The 6,000-nt window shown below is 40.8% G+C and overlaps 1 protein-coding gene and 1 long non-coding RNA gene across 4 annotated transcripts in view; one reads left to right on the top strand and one right to left on the bottom strand.

Moving 5' to 3' along the window:
- Nucleotides 1-429, top strand: part of LOC120730089 — a 9,377-nt gene extending 8,948 nt beyond the window's left edge. Inside the window, exon 2 of the long non-coding RNA XR_005695050.1 lies at nucleotides 1-429. This exon is cut by the window's left edge and continues 253 nt beyond it. This is a non-coding gene — a long non-coding RNA (uncharacterized LOC120730089).
- Nucleotides 1-6,000, bottom strand: part of kcnq1.2 (potassium voltage-gated channel, KQT-like subfamily, member 1.2) — a 191,241-nt gene that overhangs the window by 132,078 nt on the left and 53,163 nt on the right. The gene's annotated exons all lie outside the window — the stretch shown is intronic.

Here is a 6,000-nt window from a genome sequence, read left to right as displayed (position 1 = left end):
ACGTTTTCCTTCACCTCTGCCTCTCTAAAAATGACTCTGAATCAGTTGCATCAAATACCTGTAGGTCACACCAGACTACAATTATTCTTTAAAATACATCTCTGCAGTTGTTCATTTAAACTGAAGTTAAAAAATATATATTATAAATCGTTTAGGTGGAACCGATGCCCACTGTGGTGTCATTCATAAAGAGAAAAGCCTCATCGATGAAAATTTCAAAGCTAACTTGTTGACCTTGTTGAAGCCTGAGAGGGAACAATAGTTTCACAATATGTCCAAAATGTTGAATTACTTTTACCAAGTTATTCAGGGATATAAAGAGTTAAAACACATAGCTTGAGATATCTTGTTTACTCTTATTTGGATTCATGTGATTATATTTGCCTTTGTGTTCCAATATTATTAAATAAATAATTTTTATGATCCAAATCTCTCCTCAGGAAACTGTCACTGAGTCCAATGATATTGGTCCCGTGACAGAAAGCAATGCAGCCTGTTGAGTCAGTTATGAGGTGTGTGTCTGTGTGTGTTTGTGTGACTGTGCTGGGGCAGTGGGTGTGCTGCCTGCTCACTTGTCGTCGACGTCATGAACCCAAAGGGCCTGCAGAAGAATCTGTGCTCCTGTATACAATATCCTGTTTGGACTAAAGCGGCTCTTCTCACTCCTGTGCAGAAAACACACACACACACACACACACACACACACACACACACACACACACGCACACTCATACATTCTTAACGCCTCCCCTACCCCAAAACATAGAGCTTTGTTTTCACAGTTTTTCTCCACACACACTTTTAACGGCTCTGATCAGCACATCACGTGCGCCTGGTTCCTTGGGTTGTTAATCTAATACAATGAGGTGTTTGTGTTTCTGTGTATGTGTGTTGTTTAGGTGCACAGGTGGGCGAGTGGGTGGACAGACAGCAGGCTAATGTCGTTAATGAGTGACAACAATACGGGCCCTTTGCTTTTACACTGCAGTGTAAATGCGTTTGGGTCGCTAGGAGAGAATCACGATGTGAGCTAAGCTGTGTGTACATGTGTTCGTGAGCACATGTGCAGCAAGAGTTTACACACATGGACACACAACCTCTCACTGTTCGCACACAGAGTAATAAAGCAATAAAAGGGCCGCTTTGCATCCAATCTCCCTAGCTATCCATTCGTTTAAATACATATCTGCAAAGACGGGCAGTGTGTATCAGCCTGCGTACAGTCATAAAACAACACCAAGGGAGAACCGAGCGAACAGCTCTGTGTGCACGGAGGAACTCCGCTTCCCGTAAAGCAGACGATAAAAGTTACAAATTATGAAAAAGAGGGAAAAAAAGAAAAGAGAAAAAGAAAAAAAACAACCAGCCCAAAGGCAGATACCTCACTTCCCAAAAGAGAGCAGTGCATTTCCTGAAACTGACAACTGCTAGTACTTGTAGTGTGGCCAAGAGAGAAAATGTGACAGAAACAGGCAGAAGGAAAGAGAGTAAGAGAGACAGTGGGGAGACGGGAGGAGAGCATATGTGTGACTTGAACTACAGTCTGGAAAAAGAAAACAATGTTATGTAAATACTAGAGTTACACACCAAGCAGAGCTTGCAGATTCAGAGAAATGCACAGCACACACTTTGTACATCCAAACAGATAGCACATTATTTTTGATCCGTGCTTTGCTACAACGGAGATAAAAGTGCCCGTTATCAACTCTTTTGGAACTGGCGGACCATACCTATTGTTCACAGGGAAACCGTAGCACAATGTCTGAAGAGGGGAAAACAAACAAACAAACTGAGCAGTACTGGACTGCAGAGAGAATGGCACAGCTCTGATAAAGTAAGAAAACTGTGGTTTTGTCAATCTGCACTTTTATCTGTTTCTCCTGCTCGAAAACAAGAAAAAAGGAGGGAGGGGTGGTGGTGGGACATGACCATGGTAATAGCAATGATGGTGGTTGGTGGTGTTAATGTGGTGGTTTGGGGGCCACACCCGACTGCAGACACCAAACCCCTAAAAAACGTGGAGGTTTCCACTTGAGCTCAAACCTGTCCCCTCTGCTCTTCCTCACTCTCGGAGGATGAAATTGTTAAATCTACACGAAAACATCAAAACACAGAAAGAGCTCCGAAACCGTAGGCCAGACCATCCAAGGAGGAGTGATGTCGCTACAGTACAGCCTGCTGGTCAATGAGAGGAATTTATTTACCTCCCCGAGTCATAGCTCCCATCCTCCACTCGCCTCTGTACTGCTCACATTTGTTTTGTTTTTTCTTGTTTGCTCTGCTGAGATACTCAGTTTTCTTTCCCTTGGGATTTTTATTCCACATGGGTAAAAAATAAATAAATTATGCACATGCCATTAAAAAATACAAACCTTTTCTTAAAACACTGTTAATCAGGTCACAGGCTTTGATTACCAGATTTGTCGGCTGCACATCCAAGATGTGAATCTCCTATTAAGATGTAATTTAATTTAAATAAGATGTTATTTGCCAGGTACAGGTACATACTTTATTTTATGTGTCATTACAGTAAGATGCTGCATTTTCTGTAGGACTATTCTAAAATAAATATAAAGTGCAGCAGTGTGCGCTTCTTTTACAGTCTCAATTTAAAAGTTACACATTTTGGGTATTTTTCGTTCTACAATTTAGGAAAAGGCCTTGATTAATTAAACACTAAGTTAAAAAAATTATCAGAAATTTTTTTTAAAAAAGTAAAATGTTTTTATATGTTTTGAGGAATTATTGCATTTAATACTGTATTACTCGTAGTATTTCTGTAATGTATTTGTAAAGTCCTGGCTAAACTAAATCCTGACTTTATTAGTAATTACATCCAAATTGTTCCCAAAACAACCCCCAGTCTATCTTACAGATCTGTTTAGTGTTTGATTACCACGAGTATGTTTTGAGACGCACCCATAACGGTCCACAAAGCCTTACCATAATAACCTACTTTGACAAACGCCAGCGCGTGTTGATGTTTTTCAGCTCACTGACTAACATTATCATCTGTCACCATCAAATGATCTCTGATCAGATCACACTACCCACATTTATGCCACTCTCATTTCTAATCTATGCTTAGAAACGTCTTCTTGCTTCATTTTTATATCAGTGTTCGAGCTGTGTACACCACATAACTTTAAAACCCGACAATAATGACCAGTAAATTAATTTGAAATTTTTTTTTTTTTTTACATTTCGTGTTTTGGGGGTTTTATGGTTTATTTAAAATATTCAAGTGCATTCACACACACACACAAGCAGAAAACATTATCCATCTAGTGTCATACAAACACTCATTCAGTAGAAAGTATGAAAAAATTGAATTACATCTCAAATTGTATCTAATTATGCTGCATAACTTTGTTAACACATCTTCATAACCCTAAATAAGGCAGTGAATAACACATTAGTGTAGGGTATTGCATGTAAATCTTGTGAATTTACCACTTTTCAGGGGTCAAACCTGAACCAGTGGCACTGCACTGCACTGCACTATTTTTGATCCACAGATACCCTCGCTGACTTTCTCCCCTGTTCTTCTGACAGGCTTTAAAAGAAAAGAATAAAACAGAGCTATAAAATTGCTTTAGTGTGCTGGAAAAAAGCTTTATAGCACATATACACTTGCAGTATAAAGAGACCAGCCTTTCAGCACTAGCAGGGACTTATTTGGAAGGTTATTAGTCTCATTTACTGCTACAGCCCCTTGGGGGGCCTTTAATTAAGAACTGGGCTCTATATAGCTCCTATTAACCAGAGTGGAAAAAAAATAAAGGTGCATGGAGGGGTTTGGGCGACACATCACCAAGGCTTACCTGGTCCCACTTTTTCATGATTTACAACTTTTCTTTCCACTAATTTAAAACATCTGTTCCCAGAGATATTTTAAGTCTTTGACCGATAACCTGCTGACTGCTTCTTTATCGCTGATACAAGGATTATATAATATACAGCAACAAGAAAGTCAGTTTTTTCTCTCTTTTTTCACTTTAATCCTCAAAATGGCTTACCTTTTTCCTCGTACTGCCATGGAAAATAAACTTCTAACGCCACACTTAGTGAGAAACGCAACCAGAAAAGCACTGTGGTTGGGTTTCTCTAAGAAGAAAGGGCAAAACTTCTCAGTGGAACAGCTGCAAGTGTGTGAGGTTGTGAAACTGTGCCTCCTATAAATCTTGCAAAGCGCAAAGTTCCCTCGATGGTGTCATGATAGAAGCGATACTCGGGCAACTAATTTCAGGGCTTGATGTCACAGTGGTCAGTGTGATAAAGAAACGTTCTTAGGAGTGGATTTCAACTGAAGACAGATTTTTTTCTTTCAGAGAATTCACATAAATTCTGCTAAGTTGAACTACCAGGAAGTATAAGCTACCCGTTCTCAAAAAAAAGGAAAAACATATTTGTGGTCAGGTAACTGTGAATCGTTGCTTTTTCTCATGCTTTCAGCAATAAGTATAAGAAGAGAGTTTCTTAAGACGTTTTTATACCACAAAAAAAAAAATATCATTTAAAACCCAATTCACAGAACACAATTACACCTTCAGTTATCTGCTGAATTTTTATTGCAGTGAAATTCATATGAAAACGTCCATATTTCTCTGTATTCTTAAAAAAAATCTCCACATGAGTGAGTGAGTCGCGTGGCAGCAACTCAATGCTTTAGGGTTGTAACCTGTTTAAAGCAACCTGCTGATTTTTAAATCAATAGTGGGGAAGAAAGTTTTTTAAGTGACTTTGTATGTGGAATGGTAGTTGGTACCGGACAAACCTGTGAGAGTATTTCATAAACTACAGGGATTTTCCACACATAGCCATCACTGGTGTTTAAAGAGTATGATCAGGAAAAGGGAAAATGCCCAACGAGCAGCAGTTCTGTGGGCAAAAATGTGTTGTTGGTGTCAGAAGTCTGAGAAGGACGGCAAGACTGCTTTGAGCTGATACGAAGGCAACAGTAACTCATTACAATCATGGAAGGAGTAGAGGAGCATTTCTGAATGCACATGTTAAACCGAGAACTACCTTGGACTAAAGCAGTAGAATAGACAATGTGTAACAGTACTACCATAGCACCAACTAAGCATCACTTTAACACTAGCCTACCTGAGTATTGTTGCTGACCGTGGGATGAGATGATACAGCACCTCTGGGATGAGATGGAATAGTAGAATCACATCGTGGATGTGCAGCAACTGTGTGATGCTGTCATGTCAACAAGGACCAAAAGCTCTAAGGAATGTGGCATGAAGAATTAAGGCAGAAGGGGGTCCAACCTGGAAATAGCAATGTGTACATAATAATGTGGCCAGAAATATTTCACTCTAAAGGGAAGTATTATTAACCCAACTACACCCAAACCCTCCAACCTTATATTCAGTGGATGTATCCTTGACATGATGTCAGGACACATCCACATTCAACCTCTGGTTCAAACAGAGTGAGTCTTATTCAAACAGGTGGGACAGGCACTCGCCCAGAGTGGGAGTGAATACCCTCTCAAACACATCGGGACATGTGGACACATGAACCATATTACAAGTTCCCCGGCGGCCAAAAGCTAGGCCAGAATGTTGCAGCTCCCCTTTGGTCAGCCCCTTTTCTCTCCAGCAGGTAAACGCCCTGGTCCACCATCTACCCCTGCTTGTGCGTGTAAGAGGGGAGAAACCGCAGCGCCCCACAGACGAGCGCCATCAATGGGCCCTCTATTCATCCGCAGGTTCGGAACAGTGGCCTCTCTGATGGAGCTCCAGCACCTGGCTGCCGATGGACACAACATCAGAGGCAGGGTGGTGGCAGCATCGGTCGTCAGACTCACCACACCTGAATAAACCCCCACCCCCTTCCTCGAGCCCACATCAAATAGCAGGACCGGTCTATTTGAAAACCTGAGAGTAGGAGAGCTGAGCAAAAAAAAAAAAAAAAAAAAAAAAAAAAAAAACAGTAGCCAAAGAGCTTCGCAAGGCAACGGGACTGGCTGTACAAACAGGTCACTCA

This window comes from Simochromis diagramma, unplaced genomic scaffold, assembly GCF_900408965.1.
Source record: "Simochromis diagramma unplaced genomic scaffold, fSimDia1.1 OVJJ01000293.1, whole genome shotgun sequence".
Lineage (NCBI taxonomy): Eukaryota > Metazoa > Chordata > Actinopteri > Cichliformes > Cichlidae > Simochromis > Simochromis diagramma.
Note: the sequence above shows the minus strand (reverse complement) of the source record. Positions and strands in the feature narration are given on the sequence as shown.